Consider the following 18907-nt stretch of genomic DNA (forward strand, 5'->3'; position numbering starts at 1 on the left):
CATGGTGTGCTTTGCAAACAACAAGTGATTAACAAACGTTTTCTGCCAGATGAAAGATAGAACATGCATCACTATAAAACATTGACCATAGAATAGCAATGATGTTAGACATGGCTTAGAGACTGCAGGATCCCAGTGGGGAAGGTTGAGGAAAAGGGTAACCCAGCATGAAGAACACTTGTCCAAACCAAAACATAGTGCATATATTAGTGTGTCTACTAACAGGCCAATTATTTTTTTTACAAATAGCAATCAGTGAGTCAATCAACAACTAGTTGTTTAAATTCATTAAGTAACAATTTTTGAAAATGTTCAAAATAACTATTGGTTTGGTTGAAATAACCTATTCTTGTCTTGTTATCTTTCACCTCTTATAGCCTGTCCTCCAAGAATTGTGTTATGAATTCTGATGTTTGTATTTAGAAATTATTTTTTTACACTTTACTTATCATTTTTCCTCTGGGTATTAAATGCCACATAGATCCAGTCAAAATTAAAAAAAAAGAGAAATAAATAAACATTTTGATGTTTGCCTTAACAAAAATACAATAATCAGATCCCATGAGAATTTGTTCTTAGGTCTTTCGTTAAATGAATTAATTTTTTTAACCTGTATTAAGTTCTCCACCTTACAAAAAGGTGGAAAATAATTTGGTTCTATGAAGGTAACAGTTAAATGTTAATTTATTGTCCTACCTAGCGGACAATTGGAATATGAAAATCAAAAACTGAAACACAGTATTAGTGCAAAGCATTCACCTGATTTATATGCCCAAGTCTCTTCTTTTAGAATACCCTTTTTTCCTTCAAGACAGTTCAAGCACTACTTTCTACATGAAGTCTTTCCTGATCTCCTAGCTGTTAATGCTTTCTAAACTATTGTATATTTATTTTGTATATATTGTGAATACCCTTATATACTATGTATACACATTAGAATGTAAGTTCTTGAGAGCAAAGACTATTTCACCAAGGTCTTCCTTTCCCAGCATAGTTTTTATTATTAATAAATGCTTCATCTTTTCCTTCTTTCTGGAGACATTTATGTCTTCAAAATCTACCTCATTCTCATAATAGGATAACAACACATTTATTTGCTTTTCATATGAAACGCCAACATATCTGTTTGACAGCATCTAAAAAGCAAGAACACATTCTTGAGAGACTAGAAAATTAGTTCATGTATCTCTACACAATAGTCAAAAGTACTGAGCAAGTTAAGTCAACCATGCAGATAAGTAAAACCACTTTCTAGCTCAAAGAATGTTTGCTACCTATCTTGGATTAGAAATTCCAAGCTTAGGAAAGTATCTCTGAGAGTCAGGCATTGCTGATATGGTGGCCTCTTTTGTCAATATAAGAATGCTTGAAGCATTAGTGACTTTGACTTTGTGGACGACTTCTGGTCCACCAAGAGTGACTACATTTCTGCTTTCGTAGATAATTTTTAGGGATTTTCTTAAGAGATGTAAAAGCTAAGTGATTTTTCCAGGGTTGCATAACTTTTAAGTGTCAGAAGCAGGGCATGAAACTAAGTCTAAAAAGATTTGTAAAGTGAAGATAACAAAAAATGAATGCAAAATCATGTAACAATCCTGAGAGTATAGTGTCAGACCATGCTAAAATTCATATGTGGAAACTCACAAGGAAAGTTGAAGACAACAAATAATTGGTGCTTTCTTTGCTTGTTTGCTTATTAGTAGCCTTATTGGGGAAACCTGGAGTATAAGAGAAGGGAATGGAGCTGCTGCTTTGAGTGGGTGAGAAGAAAATTTAGGTTTGATATAAGGAAAAACAGCAATTAGAAGAAACAAACCTCTCAGTGATTAGAGATATCCAAGAGTTGAATGGATGGTCTTGGAAGGCTTGTATGTTTCTGGGAGATTAATTTTGGGGTATGGACTAGATTATTTGGTCACAGAAGGACCTACTAAATCTGAAATCATGTGAATTATGTGATGTTCCATCTCAGGGTTTGGCAATCTAGCCCATTGTTTAATTTTTATGGTCTGAGAAGGAAGAATGTTTTTTGTAAACTATAGTCTGTAGGTCAAATATACCCTACCATCTGTTTTTCCATGCTATGCAAGATAAGGAGGCTGTTGTTCAATTGTTTCAGTTGTGTCCAACCCTTTGTGACCTCATTTAGGGTTTGCTTGAGAAAGATAGTGTGGTGGCTTGCCATTTCCTTCTTCAGCTAATTTTACAAAAAAAGGAAACTGAGGCCAACAAGGTTAAATGATTTGCCCAGGTTCACAGATGTAGTAAGTTTCTGAAGCCAGATTTGAACTCACCATGAGTCTTCCTGACTTCAAGCCCAGCACTTTATCCATTGAACCATGTAGCTGCCTGTACAAGATGAGGATAATTTTTACATTTTTTGGCCCATGGAGAACCCTTGTTCTATCCACTGCTCTCTGCTGTTTCTTCCAGTGCCATTGCTAAGTTACACATGTTCCATCCTACTGGGTCAAGATGGCACCGTGTTTTCAATGACAAGAAGATAGTGTTGAAAACAGTAAGATTCACACCTAATAACTCTCTAACTGTTGGTTATAGGGTAATTTATTTATTTTTTTAAAAAACTCTTACCTTCTGTCTTGGAATTAATACTAAGTATTGATTCTAAGGAAGAAGAGTGGTAGGAGCTAAGCAATTGGAATTAATTGACTTCCCCCCAGGTCATGTAACTAGAAAGTGTTTGAGGTCGAATTTGAACCCAGGATTACCTTCTCTAGGCCTGATTCTCAATCCACTGAGCCACTTAGATGCCTGGGGAATCCAGGCCCTGTATGCATGACTTAATTGCCTATAGTTTACCGATATAACTGAGCCATGTCTACAGAAATGAGAAGCATTAGTCTTATGCAGTGGTAAGGTAATTCCCAACGAGTCAGTCGGACCACATATTTGTCTCCTTCACCTGCAGTGCGAGGAACACAGTTGAAAATGGGAACATATATGGCATAAGATAAATACTTTGTTCTTAATTTGTGTCTCCTATTTTTTCCTGAAAACTATCAAATCCATTATTTTAATACCTTTCCAAGAACCTCAAGATTAGCCTTTGGTATACCATAGTCAATCTCAACAGAAAAGCTTTGTTTGTGTTTCTGAGAACACAGTCTCAGTAGGGTGCTGGGCAATTAAGTTCCTAAAACAGTGGGGTTCTTAGCAGGGAAGTGGAGCTTATCATGGATGCTTGCAGATGTGACCAATCTTTTTTTTGTGGGGGAGGGAAAGGAGATTGTTTTTAGTTCATTTAAATACAATTAAATGGGATGTTTGGAAGGTGACTTTTTGTGAATTTACACACATACACACTCTCACACACACAAATGAATGTCAGGCAACAAATGCCTATGTAGAGGCATATTTCCACAACAAACAGATCACAAAATGATAACTTTATGTACCATGTGAGTTGTCAATTTAAGAAATATGCTATGGCTTAAATAACAGGGAAATAAATGTTTGAATCCTTCAGCCACTGATCTTTCTTTGCATATTGTCTATTAGATATATTCTTTTTGATGCATCAGCAGTAATTCAGACAGGGGCTCAAAATAAAATAGCAACTCATTTCTTATAACTATAAAACTATTAATCTGACCATGGTTATCTAAGGGATAAATTATAGAAAATGGAATTTTCTAATCCTGAGTTCATTTTACTTCATCTTGGAGGTTTTTTTCTTTTAACTCATTGCCTTCAATTCAACTTTGAACTAGATTTTCCATTAAAAAAAAAAACAACAACCCTTATCTTCCATCTTAGAATCAATACTGTGCCAAATTGGTGCTAAGGCAGAAGTGTGATAAGGGCTAGGCAATGGGTGTTATGTGACTTGGCCAGGGTCACACAGTTAGGCCTGATTTGAATCCAGGACCTCCCATTTCTAGGCTTGACTCTCTATCCAGTGAGCCACCTACCTGCCCCCATGGATTTTCCATTTATTAATACTGAGATGGACTCTGTGATGAAATAGTAATAAACTACTTTCTTATTGTTAATTTTGACTTATACAGTGAACATATGCTTTCAAGGAACCTATTCTTGGGATTTGGTTTGTAATGCTAAATTGGTGTGTAAGAGAATAGATATGTAAAGATCAAATGTCTTAGAAATGAGAATAGCAATCAATTGAAGAATGGTGGTATAAGTTGTGATGTATAAATGTTCTGGAGTACCACTGTACTCTAAAAATTGAGCAAATAGATGACTGCAAAAATATACAGAAAAACTCATATGAACTGATGCAGAGTGAAGTGAACAGAATTAGAGAAATATCTTATACTAAAATAGCAATATTATAAAAATGCACAATTTTGAGAACTTTTATAAACTGATGAAAAATGAAATGGACATAACCTAGAAAACAATTCAAATAACAAAAGTACTTTAAAGACAAATACCTGTAAAAGTTATAAGAACTCTGACAATACAACTGACCATTCATAATTCCAGAGAATTGATAATAGGATGCACCATCCATCACTGAGAGTAACTTTGGTTACTAATCATTAATAGCTTTTCTTCTCTTAAATTTCCCAAGAATGTTTGAGTTTTCATGTTTGAACTATTATATTATAAAGAAAAGGTCAATCAACAATTTGATTGGTGAATATCTGTGATAGAGTGTTACTTAAATTACCTTTAGCTGTTAAAACTGAAGCATAATAAGAATTGCTAGTATTTATGTAATGCTATAAAAATTTCAAAGCACTTTATAGATACTATCTCATTTTATTCTCATATCAACCCTGGGAAATATTTTAATCTTCATTTATCAGATGAGGATATTGAGGCAGATGGAAGTTAAATGACTTGAACAGCTATGTAATAACTAATAAGTCTGAGGCAGGTTTTGAAGTCAGGTCTTCCTGATTCCAGACCCAACCCTCAATCCCCTATAGCACATAGCTTCCTCAAAGGGTAATTTTAAATCTAATTTTACTTATATGCTGCAGGTGTTACAAAGACACTACAGAAATGAACATTATTGGACAGCATGTGGCAACTGTCATTGTAGAGTCCAAGTTGAAGAATGAAGAGCACCTCTTGCTCCTGTTTGTGGATTATATTGTGCTGATTTCTTTAACTAAAAAAAACTTCTGGATGAGATTCATAGCCACTAAAAATATTTTGGCATAATGATTCACATAGGAAAATGCAAGGGGATGAAGAATACATATTGTCTAGATCAGGGGTCGGCAACGTATGGCTCTCGAGCCATATCTGGCTCTTTTGAGGGCCAGATATAGCTCTTTCTGCAGGAGCCATAAAGCCAATTTTTTTTTCAGGCACTGTTATAGGAGCACGCACTGTGAGCACTGTACGGCTCTCAAGAAATTACATTTTAAAAAATGTGGCTTTTATGGCTCTCACGGCCAAAAAGGTTGCCAACCCCTGGTCTAGATTAATGGCTTCCAACGTCATTTTTCCCCCCTTGCCTTTCTTCATATCTGCAAAGCTTCTCATAGTGCCTGCTTTATAGTGAGTGTTTAATTAATGCTGGTTGGCTAATTGACTGAATTAAGTCTGCCCTAAAACAACACTGCTGACTCTTCTATGGGTGATTGTAATACCCATTGGTTCTCATTTTATTTATCTGACCATTTATTAGTCTTAATTGTTAGATCATCATCCAGTTCCTGCCCTGCAACTGATGGTACACCTCGCTACGGATCCAGGATCTTCTTCTAAATATTCTCTCACTTAATGACTATATCAGATCCTATGACTTCAATGATCATCTCTATTCTGATGACCTCCAGAACATAGATTCTCTCCGGAGTACCAGTCCCTTATCAAACTTCCTGTTGCACATTTTGCACCAGATATGTCATAGATATTTCAAATTCAAAACAGAATTTATTACCTTTCCCTCCCAAATTCTTCTGAACTTTCCTATATTTGATTAAGCAAAACCAATTCTTACATTGGCCATGTTTCATTCTATATTCTGAATCTATCACTTCTTTATCAGAAGATAGTCTATAGGGTCTGTCTAATCTTAGGGTCTCACCATCCTTGATAAAATTTATAGAGCACCTGAGTCACCATATTGACAAGAAGGAAATAGATGCTTTCTAGTGTTCTCTTCAGTGCAGCTAGTTCTTCTTTGCAGGATTTGAAATGTATTGAATATCCATTTTCAGCTCTTACATCCTTTTCCCTATAGGTCTTTTCCACCTGTAGGTTTCTTGAATGAGCTAACTAATGGGAATTGAGGACATTAGCAATATAAAAAGAAACTCGATAATAATGCATCCTTTTGTCTGGCCTCTCCCCTGTGTGAAGTCGGGATAGAGATACACACATCTTTCAGGAATATTTCTTAGATTAAGTATATCTCCTATAGCACCTAGTACAGTACTAAGTGCACAATAAATACTTGTTGATTGATTATTTTGGCAAAGTGCTCCATAATTGTAAAGTTCTATTTAAGTGAAGTATTTCTGTTAGGATAAAGCACAGGAGGGTATCTTGACAGTCCTCAGGGCTTCTCACTTCTCAGACTAAAATAAGGTGTCAGAGTCAGGGTATATATCAGGTTCCTTGTCAGAGCCTCCATCACATCTTCCCTCAAGTCATTGATTTCCCTTCTAATATGTAATCTATTGACCATTTAGCCCATTGACAATTGCGTCTCCTTCTCGTTTGGTCCCTAGTCTTTTTACTTTAGGGCCTCAATTTAAAATTCCTTCTAAGTAGAATGACTATAGAATTAAAAAAAATGAAAACCAAAGTGTTTATTTTCAGGATAACTCAATAGAATGCTGTTAGAGAAAAGAACTTGGAGATAATTCTATGTAACCCTACTAGCCTCTGCAATTTACCATTTTATAGATGACTTCCATGATGAGAAAGGAGAATCCTTCTTCCACTTTGATCACACATTTTCTCACTTGATGATGGTCCCTGACAATACTGTATTTGATCATCCTGAACCTGGGGGAATGGGTCTCAGTGGGCAGAAGTGAGTATAGAATGGCTAGGCTGGGGCAAACTGCTACCCTTTTCCCTATGTTCCATTCTCTATTGTCCCTTAGAATACTGTATAACTTTCCTTTATAAAATGAGAAAAAGGCTTTTCCTACTTGACTTAGTTCTCTTTGCAATTAATTGTATTTAAGACACATTTCTTATAAAGCCCATGGAAATAGACCCAAAGATGTATATCTTAGGCTTGTATCCAAGTCATTTATTTGGTTTGGTGATCTTATATTAATGTACTTGCTTTGTTAAGAACACTATAAAATGACTCATAGGGTGGTATGCTGTTAAAAGCCCTACTTATGCTAATTAGCCACTTTTATTTTATTTATCAACATGTTTCAAAACCAGGGCAAGAGTCAATTCATTTGAAAATGTTCATGCTTTTCCTGGCAGTACCTGAATGGTTAAAATTTCATCCCTTTGCACAAAATATAACTCAAAGACCCAGACTTTTTTCCTTTTCTCTCATTATCTTACAGACTTTTCCTCACTCTGTGAAGTATATTGTAGAAGTATTCTTCCTATTAGACTGATGGAAAAATGAAGGATCAATTGGGTTAAGTGATCTGCTTATAGATAGAGAGTCAGTAAGTAGAAGAGATGAGACTTGAATCCAAGAATTTTTATTTACAAAGTGGTACTCTTTCTACTGTATCATGGTGTTAATTTTTTTTAACAGATCACACTTTTTAGCCACCTCTTCCCTTCAACGTTTTCTTCAATCTTCAGTAAATTCAGTTCAACAAGCATTTATTAAGTGCCCTTAATGAGGAAGGGAAATAGCCATTAAAATGATGTTGAACTGTATTACACTGAATATTTAAAATTAAGGACCTTTGGTATGAGAAAAGATATCTGGATTTTTATAGAAGATGCCTCATGGTACTTTTGCTTGATTGCTCCACTGTTATATAAAGGCAACTTTGCCTTGAGAAGGCTTGTCCTTGCTTCAGACTTATGTTAGGTAAATGTGCCCATTAGTTTGAAAAATTATATTTTATATTAAACTGCTTTGGGTAATATTAAAAAAAACATCAAGCTATCTCTTTGGGATTGTATTTAAGTGTTTATCACAATTTATATGGATTTGTTACTTTGATGTTTAAAGATCATAGTCAGTGAAAATAATTCACTCTAGCTATCCATAAAGGAAAAACCAAGTGGATGAGCAAAGTTCATTAATAAATATACACTGAGTATATACTGTATGTGGAAATGAGTTGGGACCAGAATTAAATAGGAGAAAGAGTACACTAGGTTGTACTGTGCTTTTAGGGACAACTTTCTCCCTGAAAAAAAGGACTATGTATTTAAACAATATTTTTCATGTGGTAACACATAGATATATCAGTCACTCATATACTGTATTTATTTTATAAATATGGTCTCTAAGAATCATTATAGTAATTGTGACTTCATTGCTATGGGAATCCCCTCTACTGATACATAGTATAAGCCATCTATAACTTAGTAGATGGTCTGTGGGAGTTACTCAAGGGTTCGAAAGCAGTATCCTAGGTGGAGTCTGAAATGAAGTCTTCTTGAATCCAAGTACAACAGCCCAAGTATAATCCCATGTTGCCTCTCTAGGGCTTGAAAGAAAAAAATAAACAAACTTCCTCAATTGCTTAAGAAATTAAAGAACTAGGTATGAAGCAAGTTTCATTTGTAAACATTAAAGAAGAACATCAGGTGATTAGTTGGGAGTTGAATCTCTGTTGCATAGCCTGAAGCTTTTGACAGAGGAAGAAATACAGCATGGAAATACAATTAGAGAAGACCTTTCCCCCAAATATCAGTGCTACTCCCTGGATTATGACAGATAAAAGATAATTTACACAGTACAATGCATAAAGCTTACTAATGGTTATTCTCTTGGATGTGCAAAACACAAAAGGCTCTAGGTTAAAACAATGGCAATGAATCATTTATGAGATATTATCTACAGAGATAGATTGAATCCATCTGGTATAGTTGGAAAGTTTGTTGTTGATATAGCTTTATTTGATTTTGTTTACAGTGTTTGAAGAGAATGAAGGATTAGGGAAGATACAAGGGATTTTTCAACTAGCAGGTAACCAAATTTAGGAGTTTCCTAAACAATTATCTAAGGCTCAAAGAAAATCTGAGGGATGCTGAGGCATCTTGTAGGAATAGGAACCAATGAAACCCCAAATGGCGATAACATGTAGCGTAAGATTAGCAGCTCACAACCTATACTGTAGGGACTCTAGGCTCTATTTCTAACTCTCCCTTTAGTCTAGCAGGAAACTGTATTATCTTGTCCTCTTATGAATGTGCCAGACACATTGAGTGGTAACTGGAAGGAATAGAAATTGTGGAAAGAGAAAAGCATTTGTTTTACAAAGGTTGAAACCTTGTTGGGGCCAATGGTTAATATAGCTTGCTATCCTGTTGGAATAGAATAGCTTGTTATATGATACTATTCCAAAAGTCTATTTGAATGGACAAGATACTTTGCACTAAGCTCCAGTTTTTACCTGAGAAAGGATGTACAGTTAGAAATCTAGGCACAAATGAAAATGCTATAGGGAATGGGGGTAGCATTAGTTAGGAAATGGGTTTTAAGGAACTTTTCTGTCTTTTCTTATAATATAAGTAGAGATTTTTAATCCAGAGATGGTTAGACTTTGGAAGTACATGATGACTCATTTCAAGTATTTGAGGGGCTATGATAGAGAAGAAGGATTACCCTGATTCTGCATTGTGCTCAGTGGCAGAATTGAAAATAATAGGGAGGGGTGGAGAAGATTTCTGCTTTGTGAGGAAGAATTGAAAAGGCATATAGCAAACAAATAGGGGACTGAACTTAGATTCAGGAAGACCTTTGCCTACTGGTAGTAATTGATTTTTCTTGCTTAATTGAGGAAGAGTGATTGAATCTCAAAGCCTTGGGAATAACTTGATTAGCAAAGACTGTTGTAGATGGCAACCATCCCTTTGTGTTAGGCATATAAAAGGAAATATTATTTTCAGGACTTAGAGATTTACCCACACCTTCCCCAAACTCCCTCCCATTTTCTAGAGGAAGAGTTCTGGGAGGATCTCAGTCACAGGATGGAAAAGCCTGCACATGCACTCAGCTCTCCTTTTTTCCAGGAGCCAATAATGGCAACCTAGGGGCAGATGCTCATAGCAATTGCATGTCTTATAATAAGGTACACACTATAAGATAAGAGTTCCTTGACTCCAAAATTCCAGAATCCAGTCTCCTAGTCGATTAGTCAATAAACATTAAGGTCTGCCAAATGCCATGTACTGTGCTAGGTTTCTAGAAAGAGAAGGGAAGGTTTCTTGGGTTAATGACAGAACTCTACATAGAAGAGAATATTCACTTGAATACACATATCCCCCTTACCCCAAACTCCATAGCTAAAGGATCACCAAAACTAAAACTATGACAAGGTGGAACAAAAATCCTGGACTTCTCCCTCTATTATCAAGAATTATTTTAAGAATGAAGGTCTAGTAGGGAGAGACTGTCTCTTTAGTAACTTCAAGTTCAATTTCTTGTCTTTTTTGGAGGGAAAGGGAAGAATTCTAAACCCTAAGGTTAGACTCATAAATCTGGAGATTTTATGAGTTACTGGTGTGACAGTGGGACTCTAAACCCTAAGTATTGGTGGGGGAAGAACAAGTTGGCTTCTCTAGAAACCTCAAATATATTTCTTTCTTCAGATGTGTCCAAACCAAAGGGTAGCCTGTCTGAAGGACTATAGAGACTTTTAGAACCAGGAGAAGGCAGGACTCACCATGGCAGAGGGGAATTTTATTGATTGTTTATAGGCAACTATGAGTTATTTATGTGGTTTCAGTATTTTCTCTCTTATACCATATATACATTATTTCTCTGAGTGTTTGTATGAGAAGCTGGAAATCCTTTAATCTATGGAGTCCAAGAGATGACCTGCATTTTTAGATTTCCCAGAGTGAATTTTGAATGGGTGCCAAGGAAATTGAAGAGATATAGTTTTAGATGACTGCCTCCAACATTGAATATGATAGGTCAAGAACTTGGAGTTCTGGACCATGAGTTTATAGAAGTACACATCTAACTTTGAAGGCTTGGATTTTTGTCTTGGTTTCATCATTTATCAGGTGCATGGTAATTGTTACATTTTACTTATGGCTTGGTATTAGGAAGGCCAATGTTTGAGTCCTGACTCAAATACTTATAATTGGCTATGTTAGCCTGGGCAAATAGCTATAAGCCACTCTTAATACAGTAGTCTGGATTTTTCAAACCGAAAATCACTCAATTAGCAGAAACAGAGCCATCCCTGGATAATTGTAAATTGGGTGAAGTTCATTTCATGTATCTTCCTTATTTCCATAAGGTATCTTTGAGTCCTTCTTGCTGGTACCCAACTTTGATATATGGTGTTTTCACACTGACCTTAAGCTGCCCATAGTATCCCATTAAAAAAAAACAAACCCAAACAACAGTCTTATTGATACAGTGCTTCTTCTAGTTAAACTCACCTGTATTGTTCTGTAGCTCTTATAGATGTTCCATAGTTCTTCTCAGCTGGTCATCTAAATGAGTATCCAGATAGAGTAAGCTTAATTATTTTAATAGGAGATATTAGCATAGCATGTTAATTTGAATTTTAACATTCCTTAGCAAAACTGGGATTGTTGAGGGCTAGATAAAGTGATGTTTAACATCCCAAACATTCTATAGTTATCTAATAGTGAAATTTGTAATATTAGTCACCATTTGAGAAGAAGGAAGGCTTTTTTAAAATCACCATATAAAATTAGGTCTCAATCAATGATACATGTAAAATCCACTGGAATTGTGCATCGGCTATGGGGGGCATTTTGGGGGAGAGGAAAGAACATGAAACATGTAACTATGGGAAAATATTCAAAATTTAAATTTAAATAATTAAAAAAAACACATTAAAATCACCATATAGGTTTGACTACCTACTCTACCTAATGATAAGACTGGTCCTGAATTACAGCTTTTTTTTATTTTAATGAGCCTTTGAGAAAATGGAAACATCTATTATTGAAATTGAGGTTTCCCACTTATACCATTTAAAAGCCTAGGAAAGAGTGCACAGCCTGGGAGCTGAAAATATTGAGGTAACTTCATAAAAATAATTCTGCCCCTCTGATGGAGTCCATTGGCTTCTCAGGAGATGAAAATCAGACTTTGGTCTACACATGGACATGAATGGGTATTGACATCTTCTGGGAGTGTGATCCACTCTGGTTAGCTCTCAAATCCCACTTATGGTGATATATGTGGTTTACTTCAAGCCTCTGCAATTTGGAAAATAAGAAGATACATTCCTCGGAATTTCTGAGAGAGGAGTGTGTGTGTGTGTGTGTGTGTGTGTGTGTGTGTGTGTGTGTGTGTGTGTGTGTGTCTGTGTGTGTGTGTGAATATGTGTGCGTGTGTGTTTATGGGAGGAAAGTTTTGTATTCTAGTTGCTTTAAGATTAAGTTTAGAATCAGATTCTAACATGTCAGAATATAAGGCCTCTCAAATATCCTGTGATTTAATCTCTTCACTCTACAGTGAAGAAAATTAAGGAAATGAAATAATTTGCCCCAGATTTTGCAGCTAGTAAATGACAAATTTGGGACTAGAACTCATATCTTTTAACTCACAATAGAGTAAGTTCTCAATTAGATGAATCACACTATCTTCCATAGTTTTATAGCCATTTTGCTGAAGGCCCTTGAACAGGTATAAGGGAAAAAGAAGCAGAGGGAAGGACGAAGAGCTGGTTCCATACACACCTGGAGTAATTGGACACTGAGCATCCTTCATCTGAGGATCTCCAAAAAGATCTGCTTTGTTCAAAAAAGATCTTCCTATCAGTCTACTTAGGGACTTGCATAAAATCACATAGATATCTAGTAAGTGTCCAACTATGAATATATTCTCTGAGAAAACAATCCTTTTATCAATCCTTTTTCATGCTAATATCTCAGAAATTAATTTTTTCAGGTTAGTTTGCCAGTCAACAAGAAAGGACCTGAGGAGAATTAGGGTATAGGAAAGGTAAAAGAGAATGTGAAAAATTTTGGAGCATAAGGTAGTTTCTGCAGAATGGGGGGGACCTTGAAAATTGAATATAGTATAAGGGCAGGCCTCAAGGTTCATAGACTTAGTCTACAGGGCAGTCCGGAGGGTCCATGGACTTCTATATAAAGAAGAATAGAAGAATCCTGGAAAGTTAGTGGAGTGAGAGGCTTTATGGAATCAGTTGCCTCCAACATACCAAAGATTGCATGTAAAAAATCTTAAAGTTCATAGGATTCACCAATGATAGGAACAAATATTATCTCATTTTATCCTCACAACAACTCTACTTAGTGTGTGCTAATTATTATTCCCATTTTCAGATGTAGAAATTGAAGGATAAAGAATTTAAATGAATTACTCAGGATCACACAATTAATAAGTCTGAGGCATATTTGACCTCAAGTCTTTCTGGCTCCAGGTCGAGCAGTATATCCAATGAACAATCTACTACTTTAGTCTATATTTCTGTGCTGGTTCTGGACTTATTACTAACATAAACAGAATGGTAGGGCAGGCATATCATCCTTGTGGCTACTATAATTTTTGGTGCTTAACTTTTGAAGTTATTCTCTTTTAGGTATGCCAGGTATAACCTGATTTCATAGCTCTGGTATGAGTATTCCCAATTTAAAATAATCCTTACTTTCTATCTTATTGATGACTCTAAGGGCTAAGGGCAAGGGCTAGGCAAATAAGGTTAAGTAATTTACAGTCATCCAGGTAGGAAATGTCTGAGGCCATATTTGAATCCAGGTCCTTCCAACTCCAGGTCTGGCTCTCTATCTGCTGTGCCATCTACCTGCCCCCTCTGGCGAATACTTCTGATGGAGGAGTCATAGCTATGGAATCCTCCCTGGTACTTGGGGCTAGTGTGATTATTGAGCCTCCACTAGCCAAATCCCACAAAGAAGAAGAAAGGCCATGGAAAAGGATGGATTGGGAAAGCAGAGGAATGGAGTTGGCAAGAAATGAAGGAAAGTGGCCAGGATGTATTACTGATTAAAAATTATTAATACAGCCCGGGAGGAAACAGAGTCTAGTAGAAGAAAAGAAGAATAGTTAAGAAACTCAATTGCAAATGCTTCTTAGAGTAACCCTTGGAAAAGTGGCTTGGGGCACAATACTCTGAATCTTCCATTTCCAAACCCCAGAGAACAGTGGAGACATGCAAGAAAATCCATTTCAGAAGGACAATGGAACTCAGATGTATGGAACTGGTAAAAGGAGAGAATAATTCCTCCGATGGTGATTACTAAGAATAAACTTGCAGCAATTTTTGTGATTGTCCTGTCTTAAAGCCCTTTGAAATAAATAGACCCCCACCTGGGCCTGGGAGTCTAAGTCAAGAGAACCATAGAACAGGGAGCAAGGGCTGGGAAAGGAGTACAATAACATTGAGTTTTCTGCAATGAATTGGTTATAAATACATTTTTAGAAGTACGCAGTAATAAATCAACAGAGTGATTGGTTCAAACAGACAAAAAATGACTAAGGAGGAGAAATGAATAATCATTTGAACAAAAGACCCATCTTTATGGATAAATGCTTCGCAAGAAAGAAAATTGAGTTCAAAATTTCTTAGAAAGGTAAAGAATACTCAGAAATATGGGTAGCAGAAAGAATAATTGTGTATTCACAGAATCTTAATAGAAGAATAGAAAAGAATAGAAAAAGAAACTCCAAGTTTAACTCACCAAGCAATATTGTAATACAATTTTAGAATTTAAACACCAAAGAACAAACCTTCCAAACAATAAGGAAAAACTAAACTCTATCAGGATAGCACAACATTCTTCTCTGGTTGTAGTAAACCAAAGTTCTAAAAACAAAGGTCATATGCTAACATCTCCAAATAACATGTCATGAAAAATCTGAAGCTAACAAAAATAATTAGGAATTGAGCAAAAAGTAAAATCATACTTGTAAAGAATCCAAAAGTCATCTGGTTTTGTTAACTAAACAACAAAAAGGTTGAAACTTTCATGTAATAAAGAAAGAGAAATAAAATGTTTTTTAACATTTTACATATTGGCAAAGGCTAGGAGAGGCATGAATTTGTATGTATGTGAGGTATTTGATGTTTTATTTTCTTTTAATGAAAAGCACAAACATTGTCTGAGTGACAATGAGAAGGAAAAGAGAACATCAAAGGCCTGAAGAAACTAAAGAATAGGGGCAGCTAAGTAGCTCAGTGGATAGAGAGCCAGGCCTAGAGACAAGAGATCCTTCTCAAATTTGGCCTCAGACACTTCCCAGTTGTATGACCCTGGGCAAATCACTTAACCCCAATTGCCTAACATTTACCTCTTTTCTGTGTTGGAATCAATATTTATTATTGATTCTAAGACAGAAGTTAAGGGGTTTAAGAAGAAAAAAAGAAACTGAATCATTCCCTGATAGGTGGTAAGATGATATGAACAAACTGTACTCAAAAGATCTGAGTATATATGACCCATGAAAACAAGATATCAATGCTTAGCAATAGGAGGAATAAAAATTAAAACAATGTTGAAGTTTTAGCTCATTCCATGGAAGTTGGCAAACATGACCCAAAATGGCAACAGGAAGGAGGGGCTGTGGGAAGGCAAGTGCAAAGATGTATAGTTGATGGAATTGTGAAGTCAGTCAGTTAACCAGCATTTAGTAAGTTCTCTCTATGTATTGGGCATTGAGCTAATGAAACAAAAACCCAACAGAGGGATGGGAGACATGAAAAACACAGTGGTAACCCACTGAAGAACACATTGCCAGACAAGGTTTCTCTAGAGAGGATTTTGCTTGTTTTTCTTTGTCACAGGAGAGTTGTCAGTCTGAGGGGATATTTGTTTGGGAAATGACTGTGATGTAAAGACAAATAAAACATTTAAATAAATAAAACAATAAATTGCACTTAAGTTTCTTAAAAACAAAAAAATAGAAAGGAACACAGAAAAGGAGACGAACAACATATGTTTCTACTTCTCTGTTTTGCCAAGGGTTGACAATGGAAATTGACCATGGGCAATCTTTTTTGACCACCTAAACTGACCAAGGTAACTGAGAGTGATCTGGTTTCTTGGCTCCTTGGGCATAAGTATTTTTCTGAAATTTGGAGTATGTTTTCAGTGGAGTTGTTTCCTCCTTGGAATTTTTTAGGCTTCTCACAGCCACGATCATAACTTCATTTATACATGCCAAATGCAATGATTAGTCCAAGATCACAAAAGTAGTTTAGCTCAGAGGTGGGATTTGAACTCAAGTCCTTTGACTAAGATTATAGCTACCTATTTATAAGGCCAACCTTACTGTTATCACATATCCACAAATGCTACCTCTCACCTGCTCGGCCTTTTTCTCATTGATTACCATCATTTATTACCTGCTCTATCAGCAGCATCAGTTCCTTTCCTTAGCTAGCTGAAAACTTCTCATCCACAGTGGTAACATGGCAAAAAATACTTTTCAAAGTACAATATTTACAAGGGCATTTCATTAGTAAGTATACTTTTGCCAAAAGGTTTTAGAAAGAATAAGCTCTAATTTTGACAATGTTAGGGAATAACATATATATTTACACAAAGATATACATACATATATATATATAATCACCCATAGATATAGGTTCTGAGATTTTTAAGGAAGGAGGATAGGGATTTTTAATCAGCTAAAATTTATTAAGTGCCAGGCACCATATTGAGCTCTGAACTAGATCTGTGATTCTTTTGATATGGGAAAGTCTTAGATTAAAAAAAAAGCCTTCTGTTTATATAAACCAGTACTTTCTCTGTATCTCTCAGGCTTAGAGAATTATCCTGGTCATTAAGAGTCCAAAGTTACCTAGCCTATATATATAAAGAATTGGAACTTAAACCTAGTTCTTTATCAACCAAAGGCTTCTTCTCTGTCTATCACACTATGTTCTCTATCAGGAAGGACACATGGCTTGGAAAGTGGGGTTTATGTAGCTATGAAAAGGTTCATTGAGAGAGTCTCCTAACCATCACCTTCAAAGAAACCAGAATTAGTGTTTTTGTGAGGGACTTGTAAAGGGAGAGTGTGGTAATGGAAGTAATTTAATTCTTATTGATTTTTGTTTACAATTGAAGATAAGCACATAAGGGGAGATTTGGGACATGGGGAATCAACCATATTAGGTAATTCACAGAAGCATAGAATGTTAGAATTCAGAGATTTTAGTGATTATTCTAATTTCATTTTCTTTGTTGTGTCATTTTAGTCATGCCCTACTGTTCATGACCTCGTTTGGAGTTTTCTTGCAAAGATTCTGGAGTGCTTTGCCATTTCTTTCTCTAGATTATTTTACAGATGAAGAAATGGAGGCAAAAAGGGTTAAGGGATTTGCCCAATACACTGTGGTAAAATAGAATATAATGGACTTCTGTACTAGCAGCAATGCAATGACCCAGGACAATTCTGAGGGATTTATGGTAAAGAAGGCTACCCACATTCAGAGGAAGAACTGCAGGAGAGGGAACACAGAAGAAAAACAACTGCTTGAACACATGGGTTGAGGCAGACATGGTTGGGAATGTAGACTCGAAACTACCACACCAATGCAACTATCAACAATTTGGAAATAGGTCTTGATCAATGACACATGTTAAAACCAGTGGAAATGGCGCATCGGCTTTGGGGGGAGGAGTCAGGGGGTAAAGGGGAAAGTAAGAGCATGAATCATGTAACCATGTTAACTTTTCTAAAAAATAAATATTAATAAATGTTTTAAAAAAATGAAGGATGAACATCAACAACTCAAATACAAACTCCTTGAGTGCAAGTATATTATTTTACTGACAGGATTAAGAGGTCATAGAATACAGAGCTAAAGGGAGCCTCAGACAGCAGTGACTTGTGCAGTCACACAGATAATGTCAGGGTAGGATTTGAACCTAGTCGTTTTGCCCCTAAAACATTGCTCTTTCTATCATAAAGAAAGCTTCAGGCAATGATAGAACCTTAGAATTATATGGAATATCAGAATTTCTCTAGCTCAACTCAAAGGCATACAAAGTAACAGTTCACTTTAAAGTTATATCCTTTCTGGCCATCATAATAATCCTGAGAGGTAGGTGCTATTACTTTCTGCCCTTTAGAAATAAGGAACTGAGATTTAGAGAAGGTGACACTAGAGGGACTTGCTGCATCAAATGTTGCAATTTTTTTTTCAAAACCTGAAACTTTAAAAGGTTTAGGGTTTTTCTCTTTCTTGCCTTTATATTTGTTATCACTGTTCTAAAGTATTCTAAAAACTTTTTTTTTTATAAAAGATTAACATGTGATTCTATCTACCATGCAACAAATGGCATATTCATTTTATTGACTTGCTCAGGGTCACATAGTAGGACTTTGAGGCAGAATTTGAACTCTGGTCTTCTTAACTTCAGGTCTGGTACTCTATCCATTTTACTACCTACGAAAGGTCTTTAGTCAGGCAATTAGATTTTTATGGTATCAATAAGTAATGGGTTTGTATTTCATAAAATTGAATGAGAAAAAAATCATTCATTGTAATGGTTCATCTAATATGTTTTTAGAAAAATGGACAGGAATAAAATGTTTGATTTAAAAGTTCTTTTATTATAGGGTAACATTATTATAAGGTATTAATGCTGACTTGCTTTGTTGTGATTGGGTAATATTTTGGTCTTGCCTGATTAGTAAACCTTGTTAGAATAATAAAAAAAAAAAGGTGCCACTTACATTCCTAAGAGGTCATCATCTAGTCTCTGCTAGAGTACTTGCAGTGATGGAGAACACTCAGCCTCTTGAGATGGCCTATTTAATGAACTATTAGGAGCTTCTTCCTTCTACTGATTTTTTTTCCCAGTGACTTCTACT

This window comes from Gracilinanus agilis, chromosome 3 (genome assembly GCF_016433145.1).
Source record: "Gracilinanus agilis isolate LMUSP501 chromosome 3, AgileGrace, whole genome shotgun sequence".
Taxonomy (NCBI): Eukaryota; Metazoa; Chordata; class Mammalia; order Didelphimorphia; family Didelphidae; genus Gracilinanus; species Gracilinanus agilis.